The sequence below is a fragment of the Pinus tabuliformis genome, chromosome 7 (genome assembly GCF_031772625.1).
Source record: "Pinus tabuliformis cultivar Carrire ecotype Pingquan chromosome 7, CPIR1, whole genome shotgun sequence".
In the NCBI taxonomy this organism is placed as follows: Eukaryota; Viridiplantae; Streptophyta; class Pinopsida; order Pinales; family Pinaceae; genus Pinus; species Pinus tabuliformis.
In genome coordinates this window covers 344,724,261-344,751,511 of record NC_142293.1, presented here as the reverse complement: position 1 = coordinate 344,751,511, position 27,251 = coordinate 344,724,261, and the positions used below count along the sequence as shown (strand labels likewise).

General features: G+C 35.5%; 1 pseudogene; it reads right to left on the bottom strand.

The window, feature by feature from the left end:
• Nucleotides 1–762: 762 nt before the first annotated feature.
• LOC149247347 (iron-sulfur cluster assembly SufBD family protein ABCI8, chloroplastic-like) overlaps nucleotides 763–27,251 on the bottom strand; it is a 68,320-nt pseudogene continuing 41,831 nt past the window's right edge.

Genomic DNA, 27,251 nt, shown 5'->3' with positions numbered 1-27,251 from the left:
GGCCTTTGAGCCTCATTGTAAGACATTTCAGAGGCATGTAGCTGCCACATCTCTCCTTAGAGATAAGCTAACATCGCCCAAGCTAGTTTATTTCCATTTCTGTTTGCAAGCATATTTTAGTATTTTACATTAATGAAATGAAGTATTATTTTTTTTGTATCTCTGAATTTATCATTATCTCTATAATTTGTTGCATTCCTGTTTAAATCCAGATCAACATCTTAGTTATTTTCCACCTTTCTATAATATGTAATTCTTTGAGCAAGAATAGAGAATTTAGAAATATTGTCATGAAAGAGGACTCTTCATAATCCTAATAAGTTGGGCTCTAACAAATAAACAATTTCATGTAGTCAATAAATCTTACATGGTAGATTTCAGTGATTAAAATGACAACTTTATTCTTAATCTCATTATAACAAAAATAAATTCAACCCTAACTAGTTGGGATCTAACAAATCAAGAATTTCATGTAGTAAAGTAAACTTAGATGGTATATCCCAATTATTTGCAATGCAAACTTTATTCTTGGTCTTATTACAACATAGATAAATTAAAGACTACATATATATTTCCTTATCTGAGAAAAACTTTGAACACATTTTGATATTTCATAGAAATATAATGATACACTTTACCTGTAGGACATGAGAAAGCTATCTACATCTAGCACTCGTCACTAGACAATAGCGTTATTGAGACACCATATCATGGCATTAGAATCATGTAGATAAATATTGTTATAGAGATACCTTCCGAAACCTATTCAAAACTACCTTCAAGCTTCAAATTCATCAATTGATTTACTTTAGTAGCAAATTCTAGTGGGATTTCATTAAATACAACCCGACAAAAGCCATTTATGATAGTTTTCGTTGCCTTCTCTGGATCTATCCCCCTCTGGAAATAGAATAATTGATATTCCCCAATTTTTGAGGTACTTGCTTCATGTTCAACATGGTTTATTGGGTTCTTCACATGGAAAAGGTTGCAAATATTAGATTTATAATGGAAACAAGCATGCAATTCAAGGTTTCTCCTAAAGTCCTTGGTTGAATTATAAAACACCATCTACTTAAAACATGATATATGGTATTAAAAAAAACCTACCCAAGATCCCACTTAAGAATTCAAAATGTTGCAAATAGGCGATGTCTTAAACAATATCATCTATTTAATTAAATAATCACACCAAAATAAACAAATATTTAAAATGTTGAAAAGTGTGAAAAAGATGGAGTTGGAATATTATAGTTATGTCAAGGGATATATAGCTATGTAAAATGTAACTTCTATAGCTACGTGAAATGTAACTTCTATATAACATTCTAAATATTCTTTTTTCAGTCATTTAAGGGACTAGCATTTTTTTATCTTCGGTTAATAACTTAATACTCCACCAAAAATAGAATTGAATTGGTTCTTCACCAACCAAGGGGAAATTTTAAACCAGTGTGAAATTATTTGTGTGTGGATTTAAGCTAATGTAATGTAACTTCTACATATTTGACAATTTGAATGTAAAATATTACCCAGATTGAAGTTATACAATTAACATATGCAGAATAAGATATAACATGCACGAGTTATAAGTAATATGATGTTTACATGTTATATCAAGACAAGCTTTTTCTCATCTCACTAACTCTTATATTATAGTTGGTGATGGATATAGCCTTTAAAATTATGAGCTAGCATTGTCATATCCTATATTTAATGATGGATATAGTTTTTAAAAGCATCAACTTTGTTTGTTATTTTACATACGGTCAATTTAAATGGAAGTGCTCATAATTTTATTCAATATTATCTTATACAACTCGAAATAAAATGATGTGGGGGTGGTGTTTCTAGTGATTTTCAAACTTGTTTTAATTACCTAAATTTAGCCCATTTAAAGTAATTAGTTGCACTGGCCATCTTATCTTCAAGTCAGTAACTTTTCTTGAGGGCATTTTCATGACATCCACCAGCTTTGAAAATTATGAAATATTAGTAGTATTGTAGGAATTTATAGGGTAAGTTCCCCAGATAGAACACCAAAGGACACTGCTCACAAACAAATGACATATCAGTTTACCAGTATTCTTGATGTGGTTAAAACCCTCAAAGAGGGAAAGAGTCCACAGCCTGAGCCAACATGTCCACTTCAGAAAATTTATTACTGTAAAAGAAAGAAAATTTATATAAGTTTATCTCATGAATGGTAACCTTACAAATGACCCTCCATGCTCTTTAAATAGAGATCATAGATCAATTGGGTGTTAAGCCATGGATCAAGTGTCAGTAATACCGAGGAGAGAATGAACCGTCAGATCACTTCATGTCTAGAACATATCGTGTCTGTTAGATTGTAAGTTACAAAAATACATAGTAAAGAAACACACTTTACCTAATTCTACACTAGACCAAGTTATACTTAACTATTTCCTATGTGTTGGAATATCCTAACACCCCCCCTTAAGAAAAACTTGAGATAGGATTGAAGGATATAAAAATATGACACAGTAGGAGAAGGAAGGAGGCGGTAGAGCCTATCCCCCTTAGTGACAATTTCCTGAAATCCAACCATAAATCGAAGTTTAGTAAACTTCGCCTCTGTGAGAGCCTTTGTAAAGATGTTTGCAACTTGATCATTGGTTGAATAATATTTCACTTCAAGAACATGGTCATGAATGGGCTTTCTGATGAAGTGCATGTGTATTTCAATGTGTTTGTTGCACTGATGTTGGACTGGATCTTTTCATTGTTGAACGACACTTTTATTATCAAACAAAAGTTTAGTCGGATGTTGCTACTGAAATCCAAACTCTGACAGGATCTAACGAAGCCACAGGGCTTCCTTACCAGCTTCTATGGTGCCACGATACTATGCTTCTGCTAAAGAAAGAGAAATGACACTTTGTTTCTTGCAAGCCCATGTAATAGGTCCATAATCAAGAGTGAAGACATAGCCTTCAATAGAATTTTGATCATCAGGGTCACCAACCCAATTAGAATCAGTGAAACCAACCAATATAGGAGATGCTTCTGCACTATAATGAATCCCAAACTGAATTGTAACTCGAACATAACAAAGTATTCTTTTAGCTGCTTTCTAATGACTGTCATGTGGGTTTTGCATAAATCGAGCAATAAGGACAACAACAAAGGAAAGGTCAGGATAGGTATGGGTCAAATACAAAAGTTTTCCTACAAGTTGGTGGTATAAGGTAGCATCAACTTCAGGGGAAGTACAAGTGAATGAAATTTTGGATCCAGACTGAAAGGGAGAAGGGGTTGGCTTACAGTCTTCTATATGAAAGTGGCGTAGAGGATCATAGGTATACATGGACTGGGAAATGGAAATACCTTCCTTAGATTGCAAGACTTGAAGACCAAGAAAATAATGCAAGTGTCCTAAGCCTGTCATTTCAAACTGCTTTTTAAGGCTGGACTTAACATGGTTTATAAGGTTGGGATCACTACCAATAAGGATAACATCATCAACATAAAGAACAAGAATGCTAATAGACTTACCCACTTTCTTGGTGTAGACAATATTGTCAGAATGACACCTAGAAAAGCCAGTATCTAAAAGAAAGCTATCCATTTTGGCATACCAAGCCCGAGGGGCTTGCTTGAGTCCATAAAGAGATTTCTTAAGCTAACAGACAAGGCTAGAGTCTGTTTGTATAAAGCCAGGAGGTTGTTCCATATAGATTTCTTCATGCGAGTCCCCATGCAAGAAGGTTGATTTAACATCCATCTGATGGAATTCCCATTTGAAAGAGGCAGCAAGGGAAAGAACAAAGAGGATAGAGTTAATTTTTGCAACAAGGGAGAAGGTTTCAATATACTCAATGCCTTTAGCCTGTGAAGAACCCTTAGCAACAAGACGAGCTTTATGTTTATCAACTTTTCCATCTAGTCCAAACTTAGTTCTGTAAACCCATTTGCATCTAACAACTTTTCGTACCTTTGGAAGAGGAACAAGATCCCATGTATCATTTGCCAATAATGAACAATATTCTTCATTCATAGATGTATTGCAATCTGGATGGCCTGAAGCTTCTGCAAAGGTGTCAGCATGATAACTCATTGAAGCTTGAGCCAGTAAAGAAGAGGCTCTATCAAACTGAGAACGTGTGTGACGTTGATATGTAGTATCACTTGCAAGAGCACCTGTTGCATCGTGAGTAGCGCAGACCCATTTTGGAAGTCGAGGAGCTAAAGGAGGATCTTGATAAGGTGGGGGGGGGGGACAGTCATACTCATTCTCATCATCTAAAGAAGAAATATTTTCAGAAGTAGAAGGGATAGAGAGAGGTGGCACATCTGTCAAACTAGGCTCGTAGGCCAATATATTTTTAGAAAACTTTACATCTATTCTAATGATAAAATTTTTGGATTTAGGTTGAAGAAGTCTTTATCCTTTGACATCTTCAGAATATCAAACAAAAATACATTTTTCACTCTTAGGTTCTAAGGCTTTATGTTTCTCATTGGGAATATGGGCCCATGCTTCACTTCCAAAAACACGAAAGTGACTTACATCTGGTTTAATTGAGCTCCATGATTCTTCTACAGTGATATTATTTAAAATCTTAGTAGGAGTGTGTTTTACTATGTAATTTTCACAGTTAATTGCTTCTGCAAAAAATTAAGACTAAGTCCTTTAGATTGAAGCATACAATTAGCCATTTCCTTTAAGGTGAGATTCTTCCTTTCAGCTACACCATTTTGCTGTGGAGTATATGGAACAATATGTTTCATTTGAATTCCATGCTCAGTGCAAAAGTTGATGAATTTGTTGTTAACATATTCTCCGCCATTATCATATCTCAGCCTAAGAATTTGATGTCCATATTATTTCTCAACAAAGGCCTTAAAAGCGAAGAACATGTTAAATACTTCACTCTTGAGTTTTAAGAAGTATACCCAAGTGCATCTGGAGAAATCATCAATGAATGTTAAGAAATACTTGTAGCCAGAGAATGAAACAACTGGAAGTGGACCACATAAATCACTGTGTACAAGTTGTAAAGGGGCTAAGGCATGCCAAGAGGCACGTTTTTCAAAACTATCTTGATGATGATTTCTGAGTACACATCAGAAACAAACACCATCTCTGTAAGATTCCATAGGAAGATCTGTCACCACATTTTCCTTACATAGATTTTGAAGGGAGCGATAGTTTAAGTGACCAAATCGCTCATGCCAAAGTTTTCTCACTTCATCATTATAAGCAAAAAATACTGAGGGAAGATTTGATGACCCAAAGTTGTTAAACTTATACAACCTTGTAGAATATTCAACAATACCAGTAGCTAAAATCTATCTAGGATCTCTTTAGTCCTCAATTACAACATCATGAGGTGAAAATTCAACTTTTTTACCTTCACCTGAATGAGTTATCTGATATACAGATAGAATATTGTAGGATAAGGTAGGAACACATAATATATCATTAAATTGACCATTGTCTAGATGAATAGTTCAAGTGCCTCCAACACTAAGAGGTATATCATCACCAACATACATATTTTTGGTGTTACAATCATTTAAAAAGAAAACATGGCTTTGTTTTTGGCCATGTGATAAGAAGCTCCAGACTCAATGAGCCACTCATGAGAATGAGAAGAAGAAGATACATTTAGTGCATAACCAGACTGACATGCTTGAAAACCACATGTAGAAAGTGTTATTCCTGAGGATGAAGTTGATGTTGAAGAGTGCTCCAAATGAATGTTATGCTTCTTCATTGTTGCTTCCAAGGCTTCCATCTTCTTAAATGAGTCTTATTCCATTTTTTTTATTTGCCTTATCATTTTGTTGAATTGATTTTTCATTTTGAGACTAAAAGTGCTCAGGACACTTCGTTGGTTTAGGACCATTCTTTTTAGGACGCTACTTCTTAGGATTCTTTGAACTTAGTTGCCGCTGGGCGGCTAAGGATTTCTTAGAAGAGTTTCTAAGATTGAGAAGACCAAGATGTAAGATTTTCTCTTGTTCTCTTATTAAAGAATCATAAAATGCATCAAAAGAGTGGGGCTTGTAGTCTTGTCGTTGAGAAAAAAGGCTTCTCTAGTAGAATGGAAGGTGGAAACAAACACAAAGTAGGTTGGTCCCAACTTAGTAAGAATGGAATAGATAAGGCTACCATCTTCTTTCTTAATAGTAACACCTTCCAAGAGAATTCTAAGGGTCTTGAATTTGGACAAAAAATCTTCAATGGAAGAAAAATTATTGGGGTCTAACGTAAGAAACTTATTTCGAGTTGATGGGCTCTAATTTCATCTTCAATTCCAAAAACTTTATTGAGTTGTTTCATTGCTTCATCAGGGGTATCAAGTTGTAGGATATGGAATCTAAGTTCAAGATAAATAGACATACCTATCAACCGACATGCTTGATCTTGTCTATTTTCACATTTTTCTTTCTTATCTTCATCTTTAGGTTTAGGCTCTTAGCTTGAGGCTATTCTATAAACACCTTTACTTCTAAGTAAATCCTCCATGTAGGACACCCATTGGAAGTAGTTGGTGATGTCAAGAATAACTTTGCATGCACTTTCCATTTTAACAAAAAATGAAGTTGTAGATGTCGAAACTATGTGTTCCAATGGAAAGATCTTGAAAAATTAGGCCGATTAAAAAAACGACACTGAAAACGACTTCCGGATAAAGAAGTTATGGCTTTTTGAAGAAAAGTTGTTGAAGACGCCGACAAAGTATGTGAATGTGTGGAAGTGAATGATAATGTTACATTTTAAAAAAGATCCCTCCCTTTCCAAACTTAATCTAATTAACTCACTTTAAAAAAACAAAAAATTATGTGCCACTTTTACAAATAAGTGAAATTCACTTTTACAATGGTACTTTATGAGCTACCCACCAAATTGTAACTTAAATAAAAGATAAAGAGACTTTAGAAGTATAAGTGACTCACTTTTTCTAATGTGTAAGAGAAATTTTACATAAAGTAACTTTAAAACATAAGTTACATTTTTTTTTTGAAAAAGTAACTCAAAAAAAAGAAAGACTTGAACCCAAAGTCTCTATTCTCATAAAGTAACTTTGTACCAAGTGAGCTAGTTTAGAAGGGTTTTTTTTTTTTTAAGTTACTGAAGCTTTGGAGTGCGTGCTTACTTGAGAAAGCTCTTTTTTCCTACAAAAAAAAAGACCCACAACCCAAAATAGACATGAAAAAATAAACCAAACCTTACGGCTTGAAGTTAGATTTCATGAGAAACTAAATATTTTCCTCAATGTTTCTGATTTTCCGAGATCACACTAAGGCGCGGCGGAAAAGAGCATATGCATGAAAAATCCTTCCTTTTTGTTTCTGATTTTCCAAAATTGCACAGAGTCACGGGGCAAAGAGCATACGTAGAAATGAAAGGTATAGATCCGGTAATAAAAAAACTGAGAGATAAATAAATTGAAATAAATAAAGTGATAAATAGCTAAAACTACAAATAAAGACTGTATACCTCTAGATCTTAAAAATGACATAGCTAGGGCTACTAGAAACCTTTTCACATGAAAGTAAAGGGGTTCCTCACTGGAACAAATGCTCCTAACACAATAGAGCAGTCCTCTCAGCCCGAAAGTAATAAAAAATAGTAGATCTAGGAAACGATAGTTGGATGCAGTTGTACCAGCTTTGGATTTGGATCACCAATGAATGCAACCCTCAAATAGCTCCGATACCATGTAGGAAACCACTCAAAAATAGATCACATATCATTACCCCAATATTCTTGACGTGCTTAAAGCCCTCAAAGAGGGAAACAGTTCACGACCTGAGCCAACGCGACCACTTCAAGAAATTTATTAATGTAAAAGAAAGAAAATTTACGTAAGATTCTCTCATTAATGGTCACCTTACAAATTACCCTCCATGCTTTTTAAATAGAGATCATGGACCAATCGGGTGTTAAGCCACAAATCAAGTGTCGATAATACTGAGGAGAGAATGAACAGTCGAATCAATTCATGTCTAGAACATATCATAATCGTCAAATTGTAAGTTACAAAAGTACATAGTAAAGAAACACACTTTAGCTAACTCTACACTAGACCAAGTTATACTTAACTATTTCCTATGTGTCAGAATATCCTAATAAGTATCTTGCACTAAATAGACAATGTTTGCATAGAATATTTTATTGTGTCTTTTATTCTATGTCACAAATTTATTGATATTTTATGATTCTTGGTTTCAGTTTCCATGCTAAGACTGGATTCATCATGTCTATTAGGACTTTTAGTTGTTCACACATCATATTTCTCACTTCTAATGATATAAAAGACAAAGAGTATGAACAATGACATGTAGTGACATGTGGGTGTCTATTTTACTCAATGATATGCTTGATTTTTTAACTCATTCCAATCCTACCACAATGAAATTAAGAGAGACAAGGACACAAGAAGGACTATCAATAAATGAAATTAGATACTTTAGAATGCAACTCAAATTGTACCTTAATGTAACGATAAGTATTTGCAGCTTCTTGGTCACTGATTAGCATCAAATCACACTGTGCAAAATTCATTGCATTATGAGTATTTGATTGCACCTGCATTAATCCTTTGTAGTAGTTCCTTGACATTCCTAGAGATATCATTTTAGAAACAATCCTACTCCTATAATTCTTCCCTATATGGATCATCTTTGTCCCCCCTATTGATAGTTATTTTTCAAGGAAACATGATAAAACTCTCCAATTGCATCATCGCCTTTCAAAACAATGCTTGAGTATTTCTGGGTAATTGTCGAACCAATCTCTACTCAAGTGCATGAAATCCTTGATTTGTCTCCATGGCAAAAACCTCTTTTTGCAATAAAATTATAAATCCCACATCTGCATTCCTTGTCCCCGACATACCAATTCTTTACAGTGGAATACTTTATCATTTCTCCCTCGGTACAACAGATATCCACTACAGTGGCATGGAGATGATTGGTGTCATAAAATGGTGCAGGGAATCCTTCAATATTTGTCACATAACTCCTCTCATCTACAACAATAAGAGTCCTCTCAAATTGCCTGGTCTCCATCTCATTCATCTAAAAATAAGTGGATATTTCCATGGGTGACAAAGTGTGCTTGGGTATTTAATAGAAGGAGCTATCACTAAAAAATAATATACAATGCAGTATAATAGTTATTAGTAGGTGGAACAACCCTGTGAAGCTACTTCCCAACTAGATCAAGATACTCCTGAATTACCTCTTATAACAAATAAAAGATAACCTCAACTACTTATAGAGTCTACCTATGCATGGTGGAAATGAAAACATTGTCAAAAACAACATCTACAACAATGTTGGTCAATATCTTCTTCTAGTCAAGGGCATGCCCAACTTTTGAAAAGTATCAAGCAGGTTAGGGTCCACCTCATCCAGGCTCCTCTTCTTCTTCTACTCTCTCTGTTTCGGTTCATAATAATAGCAAAGTTCTTTGAAATTGATGGGTGGGTAAAATTTATCTGACCGTTTGGTTTCTTCCATTTTTAATCATCATCTGTAACAATTGAGTCTAAATTGCAAAATCCATTCAAGTTCCTTCTTTTTAGCTGAAATTAACCTAAGAATTGGAGAGTTGTAAGGTTTAATGGATCTAACTATATTCTACATAAAATATAGTAACATGGTTTAAAACTGTAAGCATTAAGATCAGAATCTAAGGATGAAATAGAAAAGATTTTATGTTTGTGATTACAAGAAATTTTAATTTCATGTAACAAAGTTTGAGGAACGTCTAGTATTTGCATCCTACTAGAAAATTTTCTTGCATCACTCAAGACATTTGAATTTGGGCATGGTAGAATCCATTACACAAACAATCAGCCACTAAAAAAATGGTGAAAAGAAAAATTAAAATTTCATGCATTCTAACCCTAGAAAAGTTAGGGAGGAGCGAACTGATCTGTACAATAAGGACATGCAAAATGCTTACTTGTGCATTTTCTTTTAATGAATTTTTGGCCGTAATCAAGATTTTCATTATCATAATCATTAAACTCTCAACTCTAGATGAAGTTTATGCTTTGATCATATAAACACTTGAAATTGTGTACCCATAAGAACAAAATTCATCTTCAGTAAAAAGGAAGAACTCTCTAGCGTCCAAATTCATACCCATGTACAAATGGAATTTCCATGCCCAATGACCTTGCCCTTCCTCCATCTAATCATTGATGCTCTCCTAAGTTATTTCCCATGCAAACTCCATCTGGGGTTCGAATCCCATGAAATCCATAGATCACATTGATGGTCTTACTTCTTCTAGCATTTCCACGTAGATATCAACAAGGCACTCTCCTAAGGTGTTTCCCATGCAAACTCCATTTGGGGTTTGAATCCCATGAAATCCATAGATCACGTTGACAGTCTTCCTTCTTCTAGCATTTCCACATAGATAGTAACAAGGCATACAAAAATGCAATGCTGCAATGTGATGTTGTAATCTGTGAATAGTTTATTTGAACCCAGTGCTAAACTAGAAATGAAAAAGAAAAGAAATATTTATCATGGAAAAAATAAAAGAAATATTTATAATATAAAATAAAATATATAAATTGCAATTAGGTTAAATGATTTATTTTTAATAAGAATTTGTTATTTTTGCGTAAGAAGCTAAATTAAAAAGAAGAAGAAGAAGTTAAAAATGATATTGGGATGATTGTAAACATTTAAATATGACACCAATTAATAATAAAAAAGTTAAATTAATAAAAATAATAAAATTCAATTTGTTATATTTTGATTTTGTTATTAACTTATGAATAGGCTTTGTGACAATTCCATGGGCCAATACCATGGCTTATCAATACCACAAGTCCAAAAACCATAACTTATTTTACAACCAAAATATTTTATAACAATATGAAAAGATTCTTAATGATGGATATTCACCCCCACTTTACGATAGATATTACTAACTTGTAAAAAATAGTCTTTGTTACAATACCATGGATTATCAATACCACATGCCCAAAAGACATAAATTATTTCACAATCAAAATATTTTATAACAATATGACAAGATTGTTAACCATGGATATTCACCCTCACTTTACCATAGATATTAACTTGTAAATTGGATATGTTACAATACCATGGGCCAACACCATGGCTTATTAATACCACATGGCAAAAAAACATAACTTATTTCATAGTAAAAATATTTTATTTTAATTTAATTTGACAACATTTTTTTAATTGAATCTAAAAGGGAAAATGTGACAATTTGAGATATATCTAAACCCTCTATCCTCACGACTACTAAAAATATTCCCATAGAAATTAAATTAAGGTTTTAATAAAATTAAGCTAAGATGGATCTATGCTAGTTATATATATATATATATATATATATATATATATATATATATATAGATATATATATATATATATATAGATATAGATATAGATATAGATATAGATATAGATATAGATATATATATATATATATATATATATATATATATATATATATATATATATATATATATATATATATACACACACACACTAGCATAGATCCATCTTAGCTAAGGATCCAAGGGATGAGAGCAAGCAAATTGACTAATTATAATAGATTAAATATAGTGCATGATTTTTTAAAGTTTTTCATTATTTTATTTTCTTTGACATGATTGATCCAAATATAGGTTTAATATCTTACAACCAATTAAGTTTTTTTAATTTAGATAATTTCTTAAACACAATACAGTGTGATCAAATTTAAGAGAGAGTTGGGGAGGGGATGACGAGAGGGAAGGAGATAGTGAAAACGTTTGAGGGCATAGAGAGAGAGAGAGAGAGAGTGATGGGGGGTAGAGAAAGTGAGTTGGGAGAGAAGAAGCGAGAGGAAGGAAGAGAGAGGAGAGAGAGAGAGAGAGATGGAGTTGGAGTGGGAGAGAGAGGGAGGAAAGAACAAAGACACAGAGAGATAGAGGTGGACAGAGAGAGGAAGGGAGAGGAAGAGAGATAGTGAGGGAGAGAGGAGAGAAGGGAAGAGAAAGAAGAGGAGAGGATAGAGGTAGGGAGAGAAGGGAAGAGAAAGAAGAGGAGAGGATAGAGGTAGGGAGAGAAGGGGAAGGGAGAGAGATGGAGACATAGAGATGGAGAAGAACAAGGGGGGAGATAGTGATAGAGTTTGACAGAAGAGAGAGAGAGAGAGAGACAGAGAGAGAGAGAGAGAGAGAGAGAGAGAGAGTGATTTGGGAGGGAGAGATAGAGGGAGGTGGGAGATAAGGGATAAAGAGGAAGGGAGATAGAGATGAGGAGAGAGAGATGGAATTGGAGGGGGCAGGATAGGGAGGGAACAAGAAAAACATATAGGGAGAAAGGTGGAGAGAGATAGGGGTGAAAAGGGTCATGGAGAGAGAGTGAGGGAGAGAGGAGATCGGGAGGGAATAGAGAGAAGGATATATATAGAGAGGGAGAGAAGGGGAAGAGAGAGATAGATAGGGAAGGAGAAGAGAGGGAGAGAGAGTGTGTGTATGTTTGGGGGGGTGATATAGAGAGGGAGAATAACAAAGAGACACAAATACAAATATAGATATTATATAGTATTATATAACCAACCTAGATCCATATTAACCCTATAATTATCAATTGTCAAGTGGGATCCAATCTCTCGAGATGCAAACATTTCCTCAAGTTTTGCACTAAAAAAAAAAGTTTACACCTCGAGAGATTAGATCCCTCTTGGCACTTGATAGATTCGAGGTTAATATGGATCTAGGTCGGTTAATATGAAATTAAAGTAGTTTTTATTTGATATTAAAAACATTAAAAATTAAAATTTCTCTTCAAATTAATTTCAAATTGGAACTACATCCAATTAGATTCAATGAATAGACTTTTAAAAAATACATAAAATAATTTCTTTTATTAAAAAATATATTTTTAAAATTACAAATTATTAGAGATAAATAATGCAAAGTTGGCTAACCTATACACCATGTGAGGATGAAGAAGTGTTTAAGGAATGATAACCTTTCAACCAAACTTTAACAACCTTTCAATCCCCTATCACTTGTAAGTTTAGATCTCTTGACACAATTAAGATGACTAACATAAAAAACTAATCATATTATTGTAGTACTTGCAAGGTAGTTGTATTTTTGTTCTTAGACTAAATTAATCATTCATGTTAGTCATTTTTAGTTGTGTTACTTATTATCTAGTCATATTTTAAGTCGTGACTAAATTAGTGATTTATGTTAGTCGTTTTTAGTTCAATAACTCAATATTGCTCATTTTTGGTAGTATTTCACTTGGAAAAGTTGTGGTGACTAATGTTTTTAGTCATCTAGTCACTAATTTCTCATTTTCTACTAGTGACAGAAAGAGAAAACAACCTTGTATTGTCCTTTTTTCTGTTATGAAACCAGCTCACAAAAGATAGAAAAGATAGATCAACGCCTTAGAATTCAGCCTCTTCGAGGGGGAAACCTCCTTTACATTACATACATGAGAAATTCATAGATCATTCAAATAACAAAACCTCCTTTCTATATATAGGAGTCTAAGGGGTCACAATATAACCAAGCCAACCTAACAATAATATTATAAAGGCACAAAAATAGCAATAGAGGGATTTTATGGGGCATAGTAATAACAATATGGGGACAATAGGGGCACACCAATATTAATAAGTGATACAACTAAAATAGTAATGGGGACATCATTAGTATTATAGGAACCTAACATGCCCCTCTCCTTCAAAAAAGTGTTGTCCTCAATGCTTGAGTAGTTATGGATGCTTATCTATAAAATTGTCATCCTCCCATGTGGAATCTTCAGCAGATAAGTTCTTCCACTTGATGAGATACTCCAAAATGGATCAATTTCATAGCTGTCAAGTTCTTGTTTCTATGACTGCTTCCAGTTCCAATATAATTTTTCCTTCCTTGTAAAGTTCTGGCAGTATTGTTTGAAATTGGAGCTTGTCACCTACAACCTTCTTTAAACATGAAACATGGAAAACTGGGTGCACTCGAGAAGCTGTAGGAAGCTCCAATTTGTATGCCATAGTACCAATCTTTTGCAAAACCTTGTACGGACCATAATACTTTGGTGATAATTTACTATCCTTCTTAGCTTACTTGAGGGACATTTGTTTATATGGTTGTAGCCATAGGAATATCTAGTCACCTACATCAAAACTTTTTTCACTACGATGTTGATCTGCTTGTTGTTTCATTCTATTCTACGCCAACACGAGGTTATTGTTTAAGAGTTGGAGAACTTGTTTTTGATGCTCGATGTGATGTTCCACTGCTTGAACCTTAGAATTTTCTCTTAAATATGATGTGATGGATGGTGGCTGATATCCATAAAGTTCCATAAATTGGGTCATTTTTGTTGCAGTATGGAAGGAAGTGTTATACCACCATTCAGCCAGAGGCAACCATTTAACCCATTGTGTCTGTTTATCAGATACAAAGCAACGAAGATATCCTTCCAAACATTTCTTTACTATCTCAGTTTGTCCATCAGATTGAGGATGATAAGATGAGCTATGAGCTAACTAAGTACCAAGACAAGAAAATAATTTTGTCCAAAAATTTCTAGTAAAAATGGGATCTCGGTCACTTACAATAATCTTTGGGTTTCCATGTAGCTTTTGAATTGTTTCCATAAATGAAGTAGAAATTGTACTGGCTTTAAATGGATGTGATAATGCACAGAAGTGTGCATACTTGGTAAGTCTGTCAACTACCACCATGACGACACTCTTTCCCTCAGACTTGGGTAAACCTGTGATAAAATCCATTGGAACCTCCTCCCAATGTTGGCTTGGAATAAATAAAGGTTATAATAGACCCGATGTCTTAATTGTTTCAACTTTATTTTGTTGGCAAACCAAACATTCCACCACAAACTTTTGAATATCTGATTTAAGGCCATCCCAAAAAAATTCCTTCTTAACCCTATGGTAAGTTTTTAAAAATCCTAAGTGCCCCCCTAAGGGAGAAGTGTGTAGTTCCAGAAGAATCTTTTGTTTGAGTTGGGAATTCTTACAGAAGTATAAGCAATCTTTGTACCATAACAAATCATTTTTCCAGCTAAATGTATCAGATGTACTGGGTTGTAACTTTTGAATAAGTGCCCACACTTATTTTTAATTCTTCCATTCCTCCCTTGCTTCATTTATCCAGTCTAGCTGGATAATAGAAATGGCGCACAACAATGCTTCCACATCCTCATCCTTTCTTGAGAGTGCATCTGCCACAACATTTTGCTTCCCTTTTTCGCAGATGATTTCAAAGTAATAACCCAACATCTTTGTGACCCATTTTTTTTGTTCTTCATAGGATAATATTAGTTCTAAAAAGTATTTAAGGCTATCATAATTCGTTTTTACCTTGAAGTGTCTTCCCACAGGGTAGGGTCATCATTTCTTAAGTGCATGTAGTATTGCCAACATTTCCTTCTCGTAAATAGCTTTTTATAAATACTTTCCCTTGATTGGATGACTTTCGAAAGCAATGGGTCTTTCATCTTGCATTAAAACAGCACCAATTCCATTTCCTGAAGCATCACATTCCACAATAAACGTTTTTGTGAAGTCTGGTGTAGCTAAGACTGGTGCTTGGCACGTTGCCTCTTTAAGATGTTTGAAGGCCTTTGTTGCTTCTGGAGTCCATGAAAATGCATCTTTCTTCAATAATGTTGTTAGAGATGCTGCTATTTTCCCATAATTCTTAACGAACTTATGATAATACCCTATCAACTTGAGAAATCCTCACAAATGCTTTATGGATGTGGGGATTTTCCATTCCTTAATGTCCTTAATTTTGCTAGGGTCTACCTTAACTCCTTCATGAGATAAAATATGACCCAAATATTCCACCTCTTGTACTCCAAAGAAACATTTGGATCTTTATGCATATAATTGTTTCTCCTCCAATAGTTGTAGCACCCTGTCAACATGTTCAACATGATCCTTCCAAGACTTGTTGTAGATTAGTATACCATTAAAAAATACTAACACCAATTTTCTAAAGAAGGGTTTGAAAATGGAATTCATCAAACCTTGATATGTAGAAGGTGAATTGGTAAGGCCAAAAGGCATGACCAAAAATTCATAGTGACCCTCATGAGTTCTAAATTCTTTTTTCAGAATGTCTTCAGTCTTCATTCTGATTTGATGATATCCTGAATGAATATCCAACTTGGTGAAGTAAATTGATCCATGCAATTCATCCAATAATTCGTCAATGATAGGAATGGGAAACTTATCTTTAATAGTGATCTTGCTGAGCTCCCTATAATCTAGACACTTGTGCCATGATCCATCCTTCTTGTGCATGAATACTACTGGAGTAGAGCAAGAACTTTGGCTAGGTTGAATTATACCAGCCTCTAGCATTTTTGCAACCATACGTTCAATTTCACTCTGTTATGAAACCAGCTCAAGAAAAGATAGAAAAGAAAGATCAACGCCTTAGAATTCAGCCTCTTCGAGGGGGCAACCTCCTTTACATTACATAAATGAACAATTCTTGGATGATACAAATGACAAAACCTCCTTTCTATATATAGCAGTCTAAGGAGTCACAATATAATCCAGCCGACCTAACAATAATAATATAAAGCCACAAAAATAACAATAGAGGGATTCTATGGGGCACAAAAATTACAATATGGGGGTAATAGGGGCACAACAATATAAATAAGGGGTATAACTACAATAGTAATGGGGTAATCACTAGTATTATAGGGACCCAACATGCCCCTCTCCTTCAAAAAAGTGTTGTCCTCAACGCTTGAGTAGTTCTGGATACTTCTGCATAAAATTCTCATCCTCCCATGTGGAATCTTCAGCGGATAAGTTCTTCCACTTGATAAGATACTCTGAAATTGATCGATTTCGTAGCTGTCGAGTTCTTGTTTCTGTGACTGCTTCCGGTTCCAATATAATTTTTCCTTCCTCGTCAAGTTCTGGCAATATTGTTTGAACTGGGAGCTTGTCGCCTATAACCTTCTTTAAACATGAAACATGGAAAACTGGGTGCAATCGAGAAGCTGCAGGAAGCTCCAATTTGTATGCCATAGTACCAATCTTTTGCAACACCTTGTACGGACCATAATACTTTGGTGATAATTTATTATCCTTCTTAGCTTGCTTTAGGGACATTTGCTTATATGGTTGTAGCCGTAGGAATACCCAATCACCTACATCAAAACTTCTTTCACTGCGATGTTGATCTGCCTGTTGTTTCATTCTATTTTGTGCCAACACGAGGTTATCCTTTAAGAGTTGGAGGACTTGTTGTTGATGTTCGATGTGATGTTCCACTGCCTGAACCTTAGAATTTTCTCTTAAATATGATGTGATGGATGGTGGTTGATACCCATAAAGTGCCATAAATGGGGTCATTTTTGTTGCTGTATGGAAGGAAGTGTTATACCACCATTCAGCCAGAGGCAACCATTTGACCCATTGTGTCTGTTTATCAGATACAAAGCAACGAAGATATCCTTCCAAACATTTGTTTACTATCTCAGTTTGCCCATCAGATTGAGGATGATAAGATGAGCTATGAGCTAACTGAGTACCAAGACAAGAAAATAATTCTGTCCAAAAATTTCCAGTGAAAATGGGATCTCTGTCACTTACAATAATCTTTGGGTTTCCATGTAGCTTTTGAACTGTTTCCATAAATGCAGTAGAAACTGTACTGGCTTTAAATGGATGTGATAATGCACAAAAGTGTGCATACTTGGTAAGTCTGTCAACTACCACCATGATGACACTCTTTCCCTCAGACTTGGGTAAACCTGTGATAAAATCCATTGAAACCTCCTCCCAACGTTGGCTTGGAATGGATAAAGGTTGTAATAGACCCGGTGTCTTAATTGTTTCAACTTTATTTTGTTGGCAAACCAAACATTCCGCCACAAACTTTTGAATATCTGATTTAAGGCCATCCCAAAAAATTCCTTCTTAACCCTGTGGTAAGTTTTTAAAAATCCTGAGTGCCCTCCTAAGGGAGAAGTGTGCAATTCCATAAGAATCTTTTGTTTTAGCTGGGAATTCTTACAGAGGTATAAGCGATCTTTGTACCATAACGAATCATTTTTCCAGCTAAATGTATCAGAAGTACTGGAATCTTGTTGTAGCTTTCGAATAAGTGCCCACACTTCTTCGTCATTCTTCCATTCCTCCCTTGCTTCGTTTATCCAATCTGGTTGGATAATAGAAATGGCACACAACAATGCTTCCACATCCTCATCCTTTCTTGAGAGTGCATCTGCCACCACATTTTGCTTCCCTTTTTTGTAGATGATTTCAAAGTCATAACCCAACATCTTTGTGACCCACTTTTGTTGCTCTTCAGAGGATAATCTTTGTTCTAAAAAGTATTTAAGGCTATCATGATCCGTTTTTACCTTGAAGTGTCTTCCCATTAGGTAGGGTCGCCATTTCTTAAGTGCATGGAGTATTGCCAACATTTCCTTCTCATAAATAGCTTTGCTTAAAAACTTTCCCTTGATTGGACGACTTTCAAAAGCAATGGGTCTTTCATCTTGCATTAGAACAGCACCAATTCCATTTCCTGAAGCATCACATTCCACAATAAAGGTTTTTGTGAAGTCCGGTGTAGCTAAGACCGGTGCTTGGCACATTGCCTCTTTAAGATGTTCAAAGGCCTTTGTTGCTTCCGGAGTCCATGAAAATGAATCTTTCTTCAATAATGTTGTTAGAGGTGCTGCTATTCTCCCATAATTCTTAACAAACTTGCGATAATACCCTGTCAACCCAAGAAATCCTCGCAGATGCTTTATGGATGTGGGGATTTTCCATTCCTTAATGGCTTTAATTTTGCTAGGGTCTACCTTAACTCCTTCATGAGATACAATATGACCCAAATATTCCACCTCCTGGACTCCAAAGAAACATTTGGATCTTTTTGCATATAATTGTTTCTCCTCCAATAGTTGTAGCACCCTGTCAACATGTTCAACATGATCCTTCCAAGACTTGCTGTAGATTAGTATATCATCAAAAAATACTAACACAAATTTTCTAAGGAATGGTTTGAAAATTGAATTCATCAAACCTTGAAATGTTGAAGGTGCATTGGTAAGGCCAAAAGGCATGACCAAAAATTCATAATGACCCTCATGAGTTCTAAATGCCGTTTTCGGAATGTCTTCAATCTTCATTCTGATTTGATGATATCCGAACGAAGATCCAACTTGGTGAAGTAAATTGATCCATGCAATTCATCCAGTAATTCATCAATGACAGGAATGGGGAACTTATCTTTAATAGTGAGCTTGTTGAGCTCCCTATAATCTGGACACATGCGCCATGATCCATCCTTCTTGTGCACCAATACTACTGGAGCTGAGAAAGAACTTTGACTCGGTTGAATTATACCAGCCTCTAGCATTTCTGCAACCATACGTTCAATTTCACTTTTTTGGACATAGGGATATCTGTACGGCCTGATGTTTGGAGGAACACTTCCTGGAATCAGATGAATAGCATGATCATGATCACGCATAGGTGGGAGACCTTTGGGAGTCTCAAATACCTTGGAATGATTGTCCAGGACTTTTTGGAGATCTGGAGAAATAGATGATTCCAATGTGGAAACATCTAGCGAACATAATTGTGCAATTACACCTCTTTGCTCCTTTTTTAGAAGCTTTGTCATACCATTAGAGCTGATTATCTTTCCTGGTTTCCCTGCAATACCCCTTAATTCAACTTCCTTTCCTTCCACAGAAAATTTCATGAAAAGTTCTTGAAAATTAAAAGCTATTGTACCCAAGGATTGTAGCCATTGGACTCCTAGTACAACATCAGCACCTCCCATTGGAATGGAAAGCATTGGGCTAGTCAATACATATTCTCCCATGGATAGCTTGATATTATGGCACTTTCCAGAGCAATTTATTGTTCCTCCATTTGCAATCATCACTTGACACTCTGGTGCTGGATATAGGAAGCAATTCAATTCTTTTGCTACCTTACAATGAATAAAATTGTGGGTGCTTCCTGAATCAATCAACACTATTACCTTTTTCTTCTTGATTTGTCCTTCTATCTTGATGGTTTGAGGAGTGGTAATTCCCGCCAATGCATTACAAGATATGGTCGGATTTATTTGTTCTTCATCTAGGCTTTGTTCCTGGAGTATATCCTCTTCTTTTGACCTTTCTTGCTCCTTTTCTTCTTCCTCTTCACAATCTATGTAGAATAATTTCTTCTCAGCACACTTATGACCTTTTGTGTATTTGCTATCACAATTGTAACAAAGCCCTTTTGCTCTTTTTTCTTCCAATTGTTGTGGTGTCAACCTTATAGGTTGTGGAAGACTATGGGCAACAACACTTCCGTCTTTATAGTTGTGAGTGGTATGCTTCCTAGTTGCCATAATTTTGCTTTCCATTTTTCTTGCTAACCTGAATGCCTTCTCTAATGAATCAGGTTCCCAAAGGCGAACATCATGTTGGATATTATCCTTTAAAGACCCTATGAACACATCAATCCTATGCTCCTCTGGAATATCTTTTACCCTTATGTTCAATTTTTGGAACTCCTCAATGTGCTCCATTATTGAACCCTTTTGTTTGAGACTTATCAATTGGCTAAAAAAAGTGTTGCTTTTTGTATCCTCATAATGTGCTATCAATTCTTCCGTAAAAATTGCCCAAGTGATAAATTGTTTACGAGAGCAAAGCCATTGATACCATACAAACTGATTTGGTTCCAAATATAAAGTTGCCATACGTACCTTTTGTGTGTTTTGCACATTATTGAGATCGAAGAATTGCTCCATCTGTAATATCCATGTGGCGGGATCCTTGCCATCAAACTTCCTCATATCGATTTTTGGAATATGGTGGGTCTTCGATCCAACATTAGAGTCTATGGAATCATGATTAACATTTCTTTTGTTCTCATCATGAGTTTCCTTTACTACCTTTTCACCATTAGTAAGTATTTCTTGTAGAAAATTTGTCAAATCTGTCTTCAAATCTGCCATGTCTGTCTTCAAATCTGTCCTCAAATCTGTCTTCAGATCATCCATCTTAGCTTCCATACCTTTATCTTAGATTCCACACCATTTATCTTAGATTCCATGCCATTTATCTTAGATTCCACGCCATTTATCTTAGCATCTGTTAGCTTTTGTGAGCGTGACATTTGTTGCACTTGTTCTTGTAATTTTGATATATCATGTAGCATTTCTTCCTCTTCTTCATGAGTCATGCTAGAGCTTTCAGGTTCCTTACTAGGTGTTTGCATTTTCTTTCCTCGGGGCATCAGTTACCGATAATAATGCTTTACTATGCCCTTTGAATTCCTTCAAACCAAGCTTATGCAAAAATTAAAAAAAAAACTACACACCTTTTTTCACTTTGTAGAAGCCTGATATTGAATCTGATGTATCTCTGTAATTTCGAATCATTCAGTTCTGAAATTGTGACCTGTAGTAGCCTTCTATTCCTCTTTCCAATGCCACAAGTCTGATCCAAATTGGATTCTCCAAGGAAGAGTTATGCAAATCTCCCACAGTGACTTGATTATAGACTAGTTCAGTAGAGCGAACTTGTATGAAGTGCCACGAGTCACTGTTTCAACCTTTGAATCTGAAAAATATATACAAGAAAACTACAGTCCGTCCTCTTTCTGTACCTTCTTACGAAATTTCAATCCGATGCTCAGAGAGAAAGTTATGACGATTTTCCCCAGGTCACCTGTTTTGAATGTAATTCAGGAGTCTGCAAAAAGACCAACTTCCTCAGATCATATCTCCGAAAATATCGCGCGAAAAGCTCTGAAATTCGGACCCAAGGTTCAGCGTGATTTCTTCTCAAATGGGTTTTTTTGCGACTTCTGAAACGTCACAGAAAAAAAGTTATAGCGAAAATTCCACGATGACCTGTTTGGAGCAGCGAAACCCTAGAATCCAAAGCTCTGATACCAAATGTTATGAAACCAGCTCAAGAAAAGATAGAAAAGATAGATCAACGCCTTAGAATTCAGCCTCTTCGAGGGGGCAACCTCCTTTACATTACATAAATGAACAATTCTTGGATGATACAAATGACAAAACCTCCTTTCTATATATAGGAGTCTAAGGAGTCACAATATAATCCAGCCGACCTAACAATAATAATATAAAGCCACAAAAATAACAATAGAGGGATTCTATGGGGCACAGAAATAACAATATGGGGGTAATAGGGGCACAACAATATAAATAAGGGGTATAACTACAATAGTAATGGGGTAATCACTAGTATTATAGGGACCCAACACACTCTTTTGGGAATAGGATATCTGTATGGCCTGATGTTTGGAGGAAAACACTTCCTGGAATCAAATGAATAGCATGATCATGATCACAAATAGGTGGGATACCTTTGGGAGTCTCAATTACCTTGGAATGATGTCCAGACTTTTTGGAGATCTGGAGAAATAGATAATTTCGATGTGGAAACATCTAGCGAACATAATTGTGCATTTACACCTTGTTGTTCCTTTTTCAGAAGCTTTGTCATGCTATTAGATCTGATTATCTTTCCCAGTTTCCCCGCAATAACCCTTAATCAAATTCCTTTCCTTCCACATAAAATTTCATGAAAAGTTCTTGAAAGTTAAAAGCTATTGTACCCAAGGATTGTAGCCATTCAACACCTCTCATTGGAATGGAAAGCATTGGGCTATTCAATACATATTCTCCCATGGATAGCTTGATATTATGGCACTTTCCAAAGAAATTTATCATTCCTCCACCTGCAACCATCACTTGACACTTTGGTGCTAGATATAGGAAGCAATTCAATTCTTTTGCTATCTTACAATAAATAAAATTGTGGGTACTTCCTGAATCAATCAACACTATTACCTTTTTCTTCTTGATATGTCATTCTATCTTGATGGTTTGAGGAGTGGTAATTCTAGCCAATGCATTACAAGATATGGTCGGATTCATTTCTTCTTTATCTAGGGTTTGTTCCTGGAGTATATCCTCTTCTTTTGACCTTTCTTCTTCCTTTTCGTCTTCCTCTTCACAATATCTGTAGAATAATTTCTTCTCAGCACACTTATGAACTTTAGTGTATTTGTTATCACAATTGTAACAAAGCCCTTTTGCTCTTTTTTCTTCCAATTGTTGTGGTGTCAACTTTATAGGTTGTGGAAGGCTAGGGCCAAAAAAACTTCCATCTTTATAGTTGTGAGTGGTAGGCTTCCTGGTTGCCATAATTTTGCTTTCCATTTTTCTTGCTAACCTGAATGCCTTCTCCAATGAATCAGGTTCCCAAAGGTGAACATCATGTTGGATATTCTCCTTTAAAGTCCCTATGAACACATCAATTCTATGCTCCTCTAGAATATTTTTTACCCTTATCAATTTTTGGAACTCGTCAATGTGCTCCATCATTGAACCCTTTTGTTCGAGACTTATCAATTGGCTAAAAAAGGTGTTGCTTTTTGTATCCTCATAATGTGCTATCATTTCTTCTGTAAAAATTGCCCAATTGACAATTTATTTATGAGAGAAAAGCCATTGATACCATACCAACTAATTTGGTTCCAAATATAAAGTTACAATACGTACCTTTTGTGTGTTTTGCACATCATTGAGATCGAAAAATTGCTCCATCTATAGTATCCATGTTGCGGGATCCTTGCCATCAAACTTCCTCATATCGATTTTTGGAATATGATGGGTCTTCGATCCAACATTAGAGTCTATGAGATCATGATTAACATTTCTTTTTTCTCATCATGAGTTTCCTTTACTACCCTTTCACCATTAGTGACCATTTCTTGTAGCAACTTATTTAAATTTATCTTCAATTCTTCCATCTTATCACCCATGCCATCCATCTTAGTGTCCATGCCATTCATCTTAGCTTCCCTGCCATTGATCTTAGTTTCCACACCATTCATCTTAGCTTCCACGCCATTCATCTTAACTTCCACGTCTTTTATCTTAGATTCCACGCCATTTATCTTAGCTTCTGTTAGCTTTTGTGAGAGTGACATTTGTTGCACTTAGTCTTGTAATTTTGATATATCATGTAGCATTTCTTCCTCTTCTTCATGAGTCATGCTAGAGCTTTCAGGTTGTTTACTAGGTGTTTCCATTTTCTTTCTTTGGGGCATCAATTACCGATAATAATGCTTCACTATTCCCTTTGAATTCCTTCAAACTAATTTTTCAAACCAAGCTTATGCAAATATTGAAAAAAAATACACACCCTTTTTTTTTTTACTTTGTAGGCACTCAATATTGAATCTAATGTATCTCTATGATTTTGGATCTTCTAGTTCTGAAAATGTGTATTGCAATAGCCCTCTGTGTCCTCTTTCCAATGCCACCAGTCTGATCAAATTTAGATTCTCCAAGAAAGAGTTATGCAAAATCTCCCAGGATGACCTGATTATATACCTTTTCAGAAGAGCAAACTTGTATGAAGTGCCACATGTCACTATTTTGACCTTCGAGTCTAAAAAATATATACATGAAACTATAGTCCGTCCTCTTTCTGTAACTTCTTACAAAATTGCAATCTGAAGCTCAAAACAAAATTTATGGCGATTTTCCCGAGGTCACCTGTTTGGAATGTAATTCAGGAGTCTGCCAAAAGACTAACTTCCTCAGATCATACCTCCGTAAATATAGCGCAAAAAGCTCTGAAATCGGACCCAAGGTTCAACACAGTTTTGTCTCAAATGGTTTTTTTTTCCCTTCTGAAATGTTGCAAAAAAAAGTTATAGCGAAAATGCCACGATGACCTATTTGGAGTAGCGAAAACCTAGAATCCAAAGCTCTGATACCAAATGTTATGAAGCCAGCTCACAAAATATAGAAAAGATATACCAACGCCTTAAAATTTAGCCTCTTTGAGGGGGAAACCTCCTTTACATTACATAAATGAGAAATTCTTGGATCATTCAAATAACAAAACCTCCTTTCTATATATAGGAGTCTAAGGGGTCACAATATAACCAAACCGACCTAACAATAATAATATAAAGGCACAAAAATAACAATAGAGGGATTCTATGGGGCATAGTAATAATAATATGGGGATAATAGGGGCACAACAATATTAATAAGGGATACAACTACAATAGTAATGGGGGCATCATTAGTATTATAGGGACCTAACATTTTCTCAAGTGATTGGCAGCCTTTAGTGAATTGCCTTCACCTTTGCATTCGTTATTTCCTATTTAATACCCTTGGTTGCTTTATTAACCTTAATTGGTGAAGCAATTAGAGTATTTTTCATTTTTCATTTGCGAATACCCACATAGCTTAATTAAGGAGAAAAGTAAGTGGCCAAATTCCACATATGTATTTCAAACTATCTTGCTTAAATTTTCTGCAAATCACATACCTTAATTAGTGAAGAAGTAAGTGGCACATTATCCACAAATCTTACTACTAACCAAAGCAATTTTTTTGGGGACTAGGAGAAAATGATACTAAAGAAAGTAAGTAATCTCTACTTCCCTTGTGTCCCTTAGATGAACCTGGGATTGCACATGAAAACCTTATTGAAAACATTTGAATATCCATATCCTTTATTAAACTCCATATAGTTTAATAGGAAAGAAGTAAGTGGCCCATAATCCACAAGTATATTTATTTTTCCCATGCAAGGAACAACCAACACTTAGGGTAATCAGAAGGATATTAAAAATAATCATTGCATATCCGCATCTTATCACACTTTGTATGTGCACTTGCATCACACACTAAGCCTTCGTATGCTTTGTACTCAATGGTCATTCAATTTTTGTAGCTTTGGGTACTTAGTCTATTTTGGCTTACAAAATCACTCCATAAGTGAATTGAGACTCCTTAAGAAAAACCATAACTTGACCCAATTAAATTTCCCCATGGGGGCCACAAAAAAACTTATAGTTCAGGTTAGGACCATTGGGGGTAGGCATCCCATAAGTCACCATGGTCATGTTGCACCATTGAAACATAGTTGTTACATTTTTAGGGAGCTTAAAATCCTTCAATCATCCCATGGAAAAGAATACCCGAGCATGGAAAAGACCTGATTCAAAGGGAATTCGACTTAGGTCTAGTGCATGCGGTACTCTTTGGGGATACCTAACCCATCTAGTGCTCGGTATTGGTAACTGACTATCAAGAAGCTAAAGACTCGAATGCTCATGTGGGATGAAGGTACTTAGTGACCAAATATAGGGCATCCTTTCCCTATAGGTGATGGTGCAGGAAGCACTTGAGCCTCATTACCATTACCTTGGTTGATTCTTCAGCTGTTGGAAGGCATCGCTAGTTCCTTCGTTACATTGCCCTAGGACCCATGAAAATATATCTTCACAAGGCCCAGCTACGTTGAGAGTGGACAAGGCGATTAAGTCTGAATAATACTTTTTATCATACACAATAAACAAAAAACCTTTTCCTTGTTTTCTTGATCACATAGTTTAATTATTAAAGGAAACTACACCATTTATATTTTCGCTTTGTTTTATGAATGTGATACAATTTCTTTGATATTTATCTCCTTCCCTCACCATACACAAAGTAGCACACACTCTAAATCGACACAATAGGGGACCCCATGGCTCCCCGTCGATCTATACATTTTTTAAACCTCCCCCCATTACTAGGAGGTGTGCCAGGACTCCCACCATTTAGGCGTAGAGGATGTTACTCAGCCACCATCATTGGGTCTTCCCTTATTGTTTCGTCTTTGCTTAGAACTCCTGCTCGGCAAAGTATGCCCTTCACCACTCCAAAAGGATCCCCACACACTACCCCCTTTGGGATCGCACAAACCTCTCCTCTGGATAGTCCCCAAGACACCCATCGAGGTAATTATCTTGAGACATCCCCACATAGGACTTTCTTGCATATAGCTATCCATAATCGTTTTACAATGGCAGGTAATTCATAGATCTCATTCTTAGCTTTGCTAAACGTATAGAATTTATGCAAGTTAACCAATGACCCGATCACCCATGGTGAAAATTGGTTAGCTATTCCCACCAAGCTCCCTTCGGACATTCCAAATTTCAAGGGAAAATAGGGTGAAGACCCAGGAAACCATGTCATGACATTTCACATGTGATGTTCGTCTCATAGTATCATAGAAGATATTATTAGATTACAACTATTTCAACGCACCCTAACTAGGCTTGCTGCAAAATGGTATGTGGACCATCCCTCTGCGTCACACAAGGCCTTTAGCTCATTAGCTAAGGTTTTCCTCACCTT